We start from the raw sequence: 14,549 nt of genomic DNA on the forward strand, positions 1-14,549 counted from the left end.
GAGTCGGACACTTTAGGAACTTTCAAGCGGTTATTGGATAGGCATATGGAGTGCACTAGAATGATTGGGAGTAGGTTGATTTGATCTTAGTTTCAGACTAGTTCGGCACAACATCGTGGGCCGAAGGCCTGCTCTATGCTGTACAGTTCTATGTTCTAACATCAAGCTATGTATTTAAAACAAAGCTAGTTTATTTTACACTACTTTAAATGGTTCACACACTCTACTAAGTAATAGGTAACAAAACAACAGTATTGAATCTATGCTACAGTAATCTATAATGTCTTTCTAATACAACGAACACTCTATCTCAACCTCTCACTATCCTTCGTCTTAATATTCTCCCAGAATACTTAGAGACACAGCCTTTTATAAGACTACTCAGTGATGCCATCTAGTGTTGAGATACATGAACATCATCTTGTTAACCCTTTATTCTCCTTAGATTATACATATCATTACAAATGGGAGAGATTCCTATAGAACCAAGTGATGGAATGAAAATTGGAGCCTCTACCAACACTATCCAGGTTACAAGCTTCAGGCTACAACATGCATGTAAAAGTGCATAGTGCCACAGCGACTCAGACCCCAGGGCATGGTGGCACAGTCGTTAGCACTGCTGCCTCACAGCTCCAGGGTCGCAGGTTGAATTCCGGCCTCGGGTGACTGTCTGTGCGGAGTCTGCACATCCTCCCCGTGTGTGCGTGGGTTTCCACCGGGTGCTCCGGTTTCCTTCCACAGTCCAATGATGTACAGGTTGGGTGGATTGGCCATGATAAATTGTCCCATAGTGTCCAAAAAAGGTTAGGTGGGGTTACTGGGTTACGGGGATGGGGTTGGAGTAGGATGCTCTTTTCAAGGGCCGGTGCGGACTCGATGGGCCGAACGGCCTCCTTCTGCACTGTAAATTCTGTAAATTGCTTGAGGGGCCAATTGGCTCAATTGGCTGGATGGCGGGTGTGGATCAGATTGGTGCCAATGGCACCGTGTTTGATCCCCAATCCGGCTGGGGTAGATTTGGGACCTGCCTCCTTGCCCGTTCCATGGGTCGGACCTGCCTCTGGGCAGAGAATCATAGAATCATAGAATTTAAATCTTTGGGCTGTGGGAGGAAACCGGAGCACCCGGAGTAAACCCACGCAGACACGGGGAGAACTTGCAGACTCCGCATTGACAGTGACCCAAGCCGGGAATCGAACTTGGGACCCTGGAGCTGTGACGCAACAGTGCTAACCACTATGCTACCGTGCTGCCCATAAACCGAAGAAGAGGAATGCCCCAGTGAAATGCCTGAGGATATTTAAGTAAAAGTGGTAATACAAATGCAAGTTCTTGTTGCGATAGAATTCGCCTGTGAAATTTTCCCCACATGCTGGACATTATTGCCATGGACACAGGTTCCCATGACCGGGTTTGGTGAGGAGCTACTACAAAGCTTGGAAAATGATGAGGCAGCACGGTGACACGATGGTTAGCACTGCTGCCTCACAGCTCCAGGGTCCCGGGTTCAATTCCGGCCGTGGGTGAATGTGTGAAGTTTGCAGTTTCTCCCCGTGTCTACGTGGGTTTCCTCCGGGCGCTCCGGTTCCTCCCACAGTCCAAAGATGTGCAGGTTAGATGGATTGGCAGCAATTTAATTTCAGCTTGCTTCAGTCATTGCAGAGAAGCGAGTGCGTTTTTACTCTGGATAACTTTTTCTTTCTCAGCTCCGTTGTAAAGTGACAGACTGCAAGAATATATTATGTGAATTAAGTATTACTCACCTACATGGATCTGTCAAAGTGGATCGTTGCTTTCAGATGTGACACCTGCTGTCTGTCATTTGTACAGGGTACTGAACTTGATCACGAGTGCCAATAGGTTATGTCTGTGCTTCACACTGCATAATCAGTGGGGGCTCAGCAGTGTGATAGTCTAGGGTAAAGGCTCCCACCCCTTTGTTGATCTGACCTTACTCAGTGTTTAAACTGAACTTCACTCATCAAACATCATCGATAGACTTGCGCAGCAGCAGTGGGAATGTTCATTACCTTTACGGACTATACTGACTATATACCCGAGGTGTCCAATGTGTTCACGATGGGACCGGCTATTGAGGATTGAGATCAGGGAAGATATCTTCATGCCGAGGGGTTTTGAACATTTGCAGTTCTTTACCCAAGGGGTCTGTGGTTGGCAGGTCATTGAGTATATTCAGAGGTGCTGTTGTGTTACCTGCGTGGTCGATAACACGTGTTACTCAATCCTTGGTTGATGGTGAGGTCCTCTGAATCTTGTTGAAGAAGACTCGAACTCGTCCAGTAACGACAAAGATTTATTGAGTAACTATAACTATTAATTCATGAGTTCCTTACCTTAACATGGAAACTAGGAATTGGTCAACAAGATTTAACAATAATAACCAAACGTAACTCCACTAACTATCTGTGTGATTCTGATGTTTCCCTGTTCACAGCACACCCGAGAGAGAGACAGAGACCCCGTGTGGCTGCTTTTATACCCCTGTTGGTCCAGCCCTCTAGTGATCATGTGGTGCTGCTATTTACCCATTAACCCCTTGCGTGCATGCACCTACAGAGATCACTACAGGTGCGACTGTCAGATTGTTGGACATTAAGAGAAATGGAGATGATGCAGGAAGATGGATTTCAGATAGAAGATCAGTTCACATCTCATTGAATGTGGAGCAGGCTTGAGGGGCCATATAACCTACCTCTGCTCCTTTTGAAAGGACACACGGCTCTCCATAAAACCAGTTTTAATGGTACGATCTACTTTGATGTTTCGTGGTACACTAGAGCTTGCTGGTGGACTTCTGAAGATGGGGGAAAGGGGTTCCCTTGTTGAAAGGTACCCAGTGCCTAACCAATGGCTGTATCATTGGGAACGGTCACCTCACTGAGAACTACACCCCTGCCCTTTCTTCCAATCCTCCCAGCCCCATTAGCCAGCGACCCTCTCCCCCCCAGTGCCCACCCGGCCCCCACTCCTCTGTGGTTGAGGTCCCTTGGCAATCCTAGGTGAGTGCATTACCCATATATACCCCTGGTGATGCTGGCGGGCAATGGAGAGCTGCGATCTCTGATTGGCCAGCAGCTTGCAAGGGCCATGATTTCCTACCCGGGATCCTGAATCTTCAATTTAGTTTTGAGAGGCACACAGTCAGCCTTGGATGCAGCTATCTCGGAAAGTGATGGATGCACATTGGTTTCTTTTGGGTGAAGGGACAATTGGAAGGAATGTGACTGGATGGGTTTTGCAACAATTAGCATCAACCTGGAATTGTTCTCGGATTATGGTTCCTTGTTTTAATTTCATTCACCTGCTCCGAACATTTATTCTTGTTAAGGATCGTTGAAAGTTACAAGAGGTCATACAGTCCATGCCTGTCCGAGAACCATAGAAAAGTAACAGCACTGAAGACCATTCGGCCCAGCTTGTCCATGCCAGCCTGAGGACACCCAGGTGCCCTTTGTAATCCCACCTTCCTGCACCCATTCCATAGCCCTGTAGCTTAGGAATTTTTCCAATTAAGGGGAAATTTGGCGTGGCCAATCCACCTACCCTGCACATCTTTGGGTTGTGGGGGCGAAACCCACACAGAATCGGGGAGAATGTGCAAACTCCACACGGACAGTGACCCAGAGCCGGGATCGAACCCGGGACCTCGGCGGCGTGAGGCAGCAGGGCTAACCACTGTGCCACTGTGCTGCCCCTTTTTAAATGGAGTTAAGGGTCTATGCCTCCACCGCCAACTCGGGCAGCAAATTCCAGAATCCATACTGCCCTCTGCGTACCCTCTGCCCTTGGAAAGAGTCATCCAGTTTGTCCCACTTTCCTTCTGCTCTGTCTCCCATTGCGTTGAAAACCTGCCCCCTACCTTTTCATATTTTTCCAATAATGTTGGCAATTATATTTCCGCTAAAGGGTGCTGCACATCCTTGCGCTGAAAAACAGACTAAACTAACATTGTGAAATAACCAGAAATAGTGGAAACATTTTCTATCTTTTTTTTAATAGACAATTTTATTGAGGTATTTTTGGTTTTACAACAGCAACAAAATAAACAATGTACATGAGTCTGTAAACATAGTGCAAAAGCTGTCTCCCTCCCTTCCAGGTCCCACCTTTATTAACCCCCTACTCGAAGCTAAACTAACCCCCCCCACTTTCTGCTGACGATTAATTTTCTGCAAAGAAGTTGATGAACGGCTGTCACCTCCGGACGAACCCTAACAGTGACCCTCTTGATTGTCTCCAAACAGAGAAAGCTAGCCATGTCCGATAGCCAGGTCTCCGACTTCGGGGGCTTTGAGTCCCTCCAAGCTAATAGTATCTGTCCCCGGGCTACCAGGGAAGCAAAGGCCAGAACGTCTGCCTCTTTCTCCTCTTGGATTCCCGGGTCTTCCGACACCCCGAAAATCGCCACCTCCGGACTCGGTGCCACCCTTGTTTTTAACACCATGGACATGACATCTGCAAACCCCTGCCAGAATCCCCTGAGCTTTGGACATGTCCAGAACATGTGGACATGGTTCGCTGGCCCGCCCCGCACACCTGTCTTCTACCCCAAAGAACCTGCTCATCCGGGCCACTGTCATGTGAGCCCGGTGCACGACCTTAAACTGTATCAGGCTGAGCCTGGCACATGTTGTGGACGCGTTGACTCTACTCAACGCGTCTGCTCACAGACCATCCTCTCTACCTCTCCTCCTAACTCCTCTTCCCACTTGCACTTCAGCTCCTCAGTCTGTGTGTCCTCTGACCCTATGAGTTCCTTATAGATGTCGGAGACCTTCACTTCTCCCACCCTCACTCTGGAAACTACCCTATCCTGAATCCCCTTTGGTGGTAGGAGCGGGAAGGTTGAGACCTGTCTACGTAGGAAGTCCCGCACCTGCAGATACCTAAATTCATTTCCCCTCGCCAATCTGAATTTCTCCTCCAGCTCCCTCAAGCTAGGAAAGCTGCCTTCTATAAACATATCCCCCATCCTCTCAATCCCTGCTCTCTGCCATCTCCGAAACCCCCCATCCAGCCTTCCCGGGGCAAACCGGTGATTATTACAGATTGGGGACCAGACCGATGCTCCCTCTGCTCCCACATGTCTCCTCCATTGCCCCCAGGCTCTCAGGGCCGCCACCACCACGGGGCTGGTGGAGTACCGTGCCGGCGGGAGCGGCAGAGGCGCAGTTACCAACGCCCCAAACTGGTGCCCTTACATGAAGCCGCCTCCATACGCTCCCATGCTGACCCTCCCCCACCATCCACTTCCTGATCATGGCTATATTCGCCGCCCAGTAATAGTTACTGAAGTTTGGCAGCCCGCCCTCCCCCCAGCTCCGCTCAAGCATCCCCTTTTTTACTCGCGGGGTCTTGCCCGCCCATACGAAGGCGGTGATAACTTTGTTAACCCGTTTAAAGAAGGAGCGCGGAATAAAGATGGGGAGACACTGGAACACAAACAGGAATCTCGGAAGGACCGTCATCTTCACCGTCTGCAGCCTCCCAGCTAGTGACAACAGGAGCGCGTCCCACCTCCGAAAATCGTCCTTCATTTGGTCCACCAGACGGGCCAGATTAGGTTTGTGTAGCCGTTCCCATTCCCGCCCCACTGGAATGCCTCGATACCTAAAACTTCCCCCTACCACTCTAAACGGCAGTTCCCGCAGTCGCCTCTCCAGTCCCCTTGCCTGGATCACAAACATCTCGCTTTTTCCCATATTTAGTTTGTACCCCGAAAACCGGCCAAATTCCCTCAGAATCCTCATGATTTCTTCCATCCCCTCTGCTGGGTCCGATACATATAGGAGCAGGTCATCTGCGTAAAGCGAGACTCTGTGTTCCACTCCCCCCCCCGGATCAGCCCCTTCCAGCCCCTTGAGGCTCTCAGCGCAATTGCCAGCGGCTCTATAGCGAATGCGAACAACAGTGGGGAGAGGGGGCATTCCTGTCTCGTCCCCCTAAGTAGCCTAAAATAGTCCGATGTTGTCCTGTTCGTCCGTACGCTCGCCACAGGAGCCTGATACAACAACCTGACCCAGTCAATAAAGTCTCGCCCAAATCTGAATCGTCCCAGTACCTCCCACAGATATTCCCATTCTACTCGATCAAAAGCCTTCTCTGCGTCCATTGCGATACCTCCACCTCCCTACCTTCGGGGGGCATCATGATCGCGTTTAGCAGCCTTCTTACATTGGCCACCAACTGCGCCCCTTAACGAATCCCGTCTGGTCCTCCCCAATCACGTCCAGAACACAGTCTTCAATCCTAGAGGTCAAAATTTTGGACAACAGTTTGGCGTCCACATTCAATAGGGATATCGGCCTGTAGGACCCACACAGCTCCGGATCCTTGTCCCGCTTCAGGATCAGTGAGATCGTGGCCTGTGACATCATCGGGGGATGCACCCCTCTCTCCCTTGCCTCATTGAATATCCTCATCAACAGCGGCCCCAATATCCCAGCGAAAGTTTTATAGAACTCCGCTGGGTACCCATCCGGCCCCGGGGCTTTACCCGACTGCATGGTCTTCAGCCCCTCCGCTATCTCTTCGATCCCGATCGGGGCCACCAGCCCTTTTACCGGCTCCCCGTCCACCTTCGGGATATTCAGCCCCCCCTCGGAAGTGCCTCATCCCCTCCGGCCCAGGTGGGGGTTCTGACCTGTACAGCCGATTATAAAACTCCTTAAACACTTTATTCACCCCTGCTGAGTCTCCCACCAGGTTCCCGTCTCCACCCTTTACGTTCCCTATCTCCATGGCTGCCTCCCTCTTTCTAAGTTGCTGTGCAAGCATTCTGCTGGCCTTCTCTCCATGCTCATAGATCGCCCCCCTCACCTTTCTCAGCTGCTCTGCTGCCTTCCCTGTGGTTAACAAGCCGAACTCCTCCTGTAGCCTCCGCCGTTCCCTTAAAAGCCCTGCCTCTCGGGTCTCTGCAAACCTCCTGTCGACCTGTAGTATCTCCTTTACCAGTCGGTCCGTCTCCGCCCTGTCCACCTTCTCCCTGTGGGCCCGTATCGAGATCGGCTCCCCTCTAACCACCAAGAATTTTCTGTCTCAAGCACTAACTTTCTTTCGGGAAAGCCAACAAACAATTACAACTGCGATATTCTTCAAATCTCCCTGCCTCTTTTATTTGTCTCCCCCCCCCCCCCCCCCCCCCCCCCCACCTCTCGGCAAAACATCCATTCACTCCCGACGAGGCTCTCGATGGAGGAAGCTCATATATGCAGCACAGTCAGATTGCTCCTTATCTGCATTCATCACCTTTCCAGATGGTCACAGCCAGGCTTGCTGTGTGAGAGACTGGAGGTGTGAAGCTGAGTCCTAGGTTGCGATATTAATGAAGAACGTATAAGAGGAGCAAAATTAACGTACATTGGAATATTCTATAAATAATCATTTAATCTGGGAAGCTTGAATGATTAATGCTATTGGAGAACACTTTAAAAAATGAAGAGATTTGAAAAACAAAATCATTTACATTAAGAATTCAGAATTTGGGATGAACTTTAAAACCCTTAGTCTTCCACAGGGGGTATCTTTGAGTAGACAGGGGTTGCTTTGCTTCTCAGTGGCTGAGACGGTGAATGGACTGACTAATGTACGATTGAGCCCTCCAGACCTGGAGAGGGCGCCATACGTGGTGTAGAGATTGCTGATTTCCAGCTGGGCCAGTAATTTGGCGGCTCCGATGTTCCCAGGCAAGGGAGGGGAAAGGTCAGCCAAGGTTCTCGGTCCTGATTGCAGTTGGATTGAGGCCTATGTGAGTGGCGGCAGGAGAAAGATTCAGCTTGACTGAGGCACTCAGATCGTTATGCGCCTTGTGGGGAGTCCAGGCTGGCTTGGCTCACCGCCCTGTTTTCTGATGATGCAGCCTCCGTGCATACCTGTCAATTCTAAACACCTTCTCAACCCCTGCAGAGAACGTTGGGGGGGGGGGGGGGTCACGCTCGGCCTACCACAAGACACTGACAGTGACTCAGGGCGGTCTGCCTGAAGCAATGGGGGTGAGTGGGAGGGTGGGGCAACGATGGCATCGTGGTAATGTCATTGAACTCATAATTCAGAGGCCTGGGCTGTTGCTCTGGGCTTTAAATCCCACTGTAGCAGCTGGTGGAATTTAGATTTAATTATTGAGTCTGGAATTGAAAGCTAATCTCAGTAATGGTGATCATGAAACCACTGATGATTGTTGTAAAACCCACCTGGTTCACTAATGTCCTTTAGGGAAGAAAATCCGACATCCTTACCTGATCTTTCCTATGTGTGACTCCAGACCCACAGCAATGTGGTTGACTCTTCATTGCCCCTCTGCAATGGCCCAGTGAGCCACTCAGCCACACAGTTCAAGGGCAGCAGTTCGTGTCCAACTGCAGAAAGACCTGGAAATATCCAGACTTAGGCTGACAAGTGGCAAGGAACATTTGCGCCACACAAGCGCCAGGCAATGACCATCTCCAACATGAGAGGATCTAACCATCGCCGCTTGACATTCTATGGGACTGCCATCGCTGAATCCCCCTGGGAGTTACCATTGACTAGAAACTGAATTGCACTAGCCATATAAACACTGTGGCTACCAGGGCAGGTCAAAGGCTAGGAATCCTGCAACGAGTAACTCACCTCCGAACCCCCCAAAGCCTGTCCACCATCTACAAGGCATAAGTCAGGAGTGTGATGGAATACTCTCCACTCGCCTGGATGAGTGCAGTTCCAACAACACTCAGGAAGCTTGACACCATCCAGGACAAAGCAGCCCGCTTGATTGCTCCCCCTTCCACAAACATTTAATCACTCTGCCACTGACGCACAGTAGCAGCCGCGTATACCATTTATAAGATACACTGCGGTAACTCACCAAGGCTCCTCAAGCAGCACCTTCCAAACCCACGACCACTCCCATCTAGAAGGACAGGGCAGCAGATACCTGGGAACCCCACCACCTGGAGGTTCCCCTCCAAGTTACTCACCACCCTGACTTGGGGATACATCGCCGTTCCTTCACTGTCGCTGGGACAAAATCCCGGAATTCCCTCCCTAACAGCACGGTGGGTGTACCGACACCTCAGGGCCTGCAGCGGTTCAAGAAGGCGGCTCATCACCACGTTCCGAAGGGCAACTAGGGATGGGCAATAAATGCTGGCCGAGTGATGCCCACGTCCCTTGAAGACATTTTTAAAGATGTATCTCTACACCTAAACTACAATGAAATAAAAAATGTTAACAGATTCTGCTACCTGATGGTCAATGGTCTGAAGTGACATGATGCTCGATGAGATTCAGCATTTGGAAAGCATTAGGCGAGAGCCTGGAGAAAGTTCAAAGTACATGCGACTAAGAATCTTTAATGACCCATCTTCAAAAACTCAACCATGGTGCCACCATGCCACTCTGTGCCCCAAGTCATGCCACGTGTCTTGACCTCCCAATCCCAGCTCCCCGCTCCACTCCCACACCCCCAAGATCCCTCACTGGGAATGGCCTGACTCCAACTGGTAAAGCCTCCCTAATTACCTGGTCATTTGGCATCTGCTGCTGCTCCTCATCAGACTGACTGTAGTACCAGCAGTGACCACTGCACCCGGTGGCGCTGCTGAGACCAGAGAGCTCCTGGCCCTCCAATTGGATGGCAGCTTTTGAAGGTGGGTCAACCTCTCACAAGGGGGGAGAAGCCACACCCTTGTACGGCACGCCACGTATCCACGGCTTCAGGCCATTGCCTGAGGCCCCCCGATGCTCCGCCCCTGACCGGCCGAGTTCCCGGCGGCGTGGGTCTCTCATAGTCTCACCCGTCAGCGTGGCGGGTGCGGACTCAGTCCAGCATCGCTACAGTCGGGGGAGGGCTGATCCGCAGGCAGGGGTGGACATAATCGGGGCTGGGGGCACTGTGGTGGGGCGGTCTGTGGCGTGCGAGCCGGCCGAAGGGGGGCACTGTTTTGCGGGCCGAGTCTGCGAGTGGCATCCGCCATGCAGCGCGGCCGCTGCAGGCCGCCGCCGTACACACGTGCGGCCACGGACCCGGCAATTCTCCAGGCCCTATCGGCAGCTAGAGCTGGGTGCTAGCTCCCAGCAAAATGGGGAATCGGTGGCCGTTTTGGGCCAGATTTCCTCCGTTCCCACGCTGGCGTGGGGACATAGTCTCCAAATCAGAGAATCCAGCCCCAGAGCTTGGAAAGGGAATTGGCAGAAATACTCCAAATCCAAATCAAAAAGTTGTCGGCACTTTAAAGCCAGTACTGCTAGTATTGTACACGTGTGCAAGTGTGATGCTAGTTGTGTTCATGTTGCTGTTGGTGCTCTGGACTCTTTGTGAAGTGCAGCAGTCCGAACATTGATTGGTGTAAGTGGGCCATGAACAGCGTTAGTTGGTGTTCTGTTCGTCATTGGTTGTCCTTCGATTCAAGAATGACATCTCCTCGGGGTCTCGGGTTTCTGCCTCGGGTCTCCATGTGATTGAACAGGCCGATTTTTTTTTGTTTTAATAAATTTAGAGTACCCAATTCTTTTTTTTCCCAATGAAGGGGCAATTTAGCGTGGCAAATCCACCTAACCTGCACATAGAATTATCATAGAATTTACAGTGCAGAAGGAGGCCATTCAGCCCATCGAGTCTGCACCGGCTCTTGGAAAGAGCACCCTACCCAAGGTCAACCACCTCCACCCTACCCCCATAACCCAGTAACCCCACCCAGCACGAAGGGCAATTTTGGACACTAAGGGCAATTTATCACGGCCAATCCACCTAACCTGCACATCTTTGGACTGTGGGAGGAAACCGGAGCACCCGGAGGAAAGCCACGCACACACGGGGAGAATGTGCAGACTCCGCACAGACAGTGACCCAAGCCGGAATCGAACCTGGGACCCTGGAGCTGTGAAGCAATTGTGCTATCCACAATGCTACCATGCTACCATGCATCTTTGGGTTTTGGGGGTGAAACCCACCCAGACACTGGGAGAATGTGCAAACTCCACACAGACAGTGACCCAGGGCCGGGATTCGAACCCAGGTCCTCAGCGCTGCGAACAGGCCGATTTCCAACCCACAGATCTCTGGCCACATGGGGCAGGAATTCCCAAGAGGTAGTGGGATCTGGAGTGTGGGACTTGCTTCTTTTTCTTCCCTGCTTCGCCGCCACGCTGCCTCGTCATCAAGACATTGAGATTCAAAGCGTGATGTCGTTTGACGGACAAGTTGTCGCCATGTTGAATTATTGCTTGCAAACTCCCCCCGGTCACCAATGTCAATGCAGCCCAGCTTCAAGGAGAATGTTTCTGGAGTGTTTTCTTCATCCTTCCTCAGAACAATAGCCATTTGAGAGATGAGAGAACAGGACTTGGTGGGGGAGACTCTTTTTGGCCATCTGGAAACAGTGCGCAGTCCACTGGAGTTAATTATGCAGGAGTTTTGCCTGAATCCTTGCAGCGGTGCCTTCAGGAAGGACATTAGCATTTGTTTGATTGAATTCGGAGGATATGGCGGAGGCATTGCTGGTGGAATTTCTCTAATGCTCTTAAGTGTCGCTGATACACAGTCCAGTATCACTTCCATGATTTTGTGAAGCTACGTATACAGGAATCCATCTACACTTTTGCACTTGCTTCATTTATAGTTTAAAAAAATGTTTTTTTAAAAAAATTCTCCTTTTTCACATTTTCTCCCACATTTACATCCATCAACAATAAACAATAATCAGCAAGATATGTCAGTCCCCATAGTAACAACGATCCCATCCGCCCACCAACCCCCAAACCTCAACCCGCATGTTTACATAAACAAATGGCAAAAAGGAATCAGGGATTACCCGTAGTCACCCTTAATCTTACACAGCTCTCCCCCCCCCCCCCCCCCCCCCCCCCCCCGCCTCACCCCCCAAGTCTCCAGCTCCTCCCGTCCACTGCCTCTTGTAAAACTCCTCCTCCCAACCTCGGCTCCTTCCCCCCAACTTTCCACCCCGGCTAGACCACTCGGACCCTGTTCTGCCAGACTCCGATGGCCGCAGCCCCTCCCCGCATCTCACTCCCGTTCACTGGCCGGCTTAAACCGGCCAGCGTGGAGGCCCCCGCCCGGGTCCCTTTCCCACTTGCCCGGCCCTAGGAAAGCCCAAAGATCCCCTTCTAGCACACAAACCCCGCATATCCACCTACACCCCAAAGAGCTCTCATTTCGAGTGAAAGTCCCGTCCCTTCCCTTGTCCAAATATATACCACATTGGCTCCTTTAGTCTCTACACCCGCACGCAGTGATACAAAAAAGAAGAAAATACAGTCATGAGATTACATCGGCACATGGCCATTCCCCAATTTGTCAGTTCTGCCACAGTCCTTCTGCTTTCGCAAACTCCTCCGCTGCTTCCGCCGTTCCAAAATAAAAGTCCCTGAGCTTGTAAGTCACCCTCAGCTTCGCTGGATATACAATGCCGCACCGCACCTTGCTAATGTACAGTGCCCTCTTCACCCGGTTGAAGGCAGCCCGCCTCCTTGCCAGCTCCACCGTAAAGTCCTGGTATACACGTATACCAGCTCCAGCCCACTGCACCACCCGCTTCTGCTTGGCCCAGCTCAGGACCTTCTCCTTCACACTGTACCTACGGAAGCACAGAGTCACTGCCCTTGGCGGCTCACTCGCCTTTGGTACAGGCCTCCACAACCGATGAGCCCGATCCAGTTCATATCGGGAGGGATCCTCCCCATCCCCCAATACTTTTGCCAGCATCGCGGCAAAGTACTCAGTCGGCTTTGGTCCTTCAACTCCTTCGGGCAGCCCCACAATCCTCAAATTCTGTCGCCTGGATCTGTTTTCCAGGTCTTCCATTTTTCCTCGCCGATCCTTGTTAGTGTCCATCACCTTCCGCATCTCTTTCCCCATCGAGGCAAGTTAATCACCGTGCTGCAATAACGTCTCCTCCACTTCCTTCAGCGCCTCCCCTTGCTCTCGCACCTCCGCCACTGCGCTCGCCACCTCCGTCCTCACCGGGGAAACCGCCTCCTCCACCAGCACACTCAAAACCTCCCTCATCTCCTTCCTCACCGTCTCCATGCATTTCGCAATCTGCGCCAACTGCTTTTCAAATTCCGCAGCCATCACCTTAGTTATTTCTTCAGCCGTAAGTAGTGCGGCCTTCCCTGGTGCTCCAGCCTCCATTTTTCCTGGTGACCCCGCGGTGACCTTTCCACTCCCCGACGGACCTCCAGCTGTTTTTTTCCCGGCCGTTTTCTTGCTCACCCTCGACATTTTTCTTTGTTCCTTTTTTCCTCCTGTGTCTTCACTGTGCCTCCTCCGTGCCTTCTCCCTTCTTCTGCCGCCTCCGCGGACCCTGGGACCGGGCTTAAAGCCCCGAAAATGCCGTTGCCGACTGGGAGCCCTCCATTGTGCGGCCGCCTCCCGCCCGCCGTCACCGGAAGTCGCTTCATTTATAGTTTTGAAATGCAAATGACTTAATGCTGGTTATAAAAGTCTCAATGATGTAAAAACAAAATCTATGAATTATTTTGCTCGGTGGTGTTTTTAAGAGTGACGAGGCAAGAAGGCCAAGTGGAAGTGGATCAGTCTAGGGGACAATGATAGAATCATAGAATTTACAGTGCAGAAGGAGGCCATTCGGCCCATCGAGTCTACATCGGCTTTTAGAAAGAGCACCCCACTTAACGCCATGCCTCCACCCTATCCCCGTAACCCAGTAACCCCACCTCATCTTTTTGGACACTAAGGGGCAATTTAACATGGCCAATCCACCTAACCTGCACATGTTGTGATTTAGGTGAGCACTTTGGTGATAGTGACCACAATTCGATTACGTTTACTTTAGTGATGGAAAGGGATAGGTATATACCGCAGGGCAAGAGTTATATCTGGGGGGAAAGGCAATTATGATGCGATGAGGCAAGACTTAGGATGCATCGGATGGAGAGGAAAACTGCAGGGAATGGGCACAATGGAAATGTGGAGCTTGTTCAAGGAACAGCTACTGCGTGTCCTTGATAAGTATTTTTGCAGGTAGAATCAAGGACAACCATAAAGCTTCCTATAGATATGTCAGGAATAAAAGAATGACTAGGGTAAGAGTAGGGCCAGTCAAGGACAGTAGTGGGAAGTTGTGCGTGGAGTCCGAGGAGATAGGAGAGGTGCTAAATGAATATTTTTCATCAGTATTCACACAGGAAAAAGGCAATGTTGTCGAGGAGAATACTGAGATTCAGGCTACTGGACTAGAAGGGCTTGAGGTTCATAAGGAGGAGGTATTAGCAATTCTGGAAAGCGTGAAAATAGATAAGTCGCCTGGCCCTAGGATTCTCTGGGAAGCTAGGGAGGAGATTGCTGAGCCTTTGGCTTTGACCTTTAAGTCATCTTTGTTTGCAGGAATAGTGCCAGAAGACTGGAGGATAGCAAATGTTGTCCCCTTGTTCAAGAAGGGGAGTAGAGACAACCCCGGTAACTATAGACCAGTGAGCCTTACTTCTGTTGTGGGCAAAATCTTGGAAAGGTTTATAAGAGATAGGGTGTATAATCATCTGGAAAGGAATAATTTGATTAGAGATAG

At 50.9% G+C, this 14,549-nt stretch overlaps 1 protein-coding gene across 2 annotated transcripts in view; it reads left to right on the plus strand.

The window, feature by feature from the left end:
- The window catches only part of stpg2 (sperm-tail PG-rich repeat containing 2), a 649,746-nt gene that overhangs the window by 245,070 nt on the left and 390,127 nt on the right, over positions 1 to 14,549 (plus strand). The gene's annotated exons all lie outside the window — the stretch shown is intronic.

Source organism: Scyliorhinus torazame, chromosome 3, assembly GCF_047496885.1.
Source record: "Scyliorhinus torazame isolate Kashiwa2021f chromosome 3, sScyTor2.1, whole genome shotgun sequence".
Taxonomy (NCBI): Eukaryota; Metazoa; Chordata; class Chondrichthyes; order Carcharhiniformes; family Scyliorhinidae; genus Scyliorhinus; species Scyliorhinus torazame.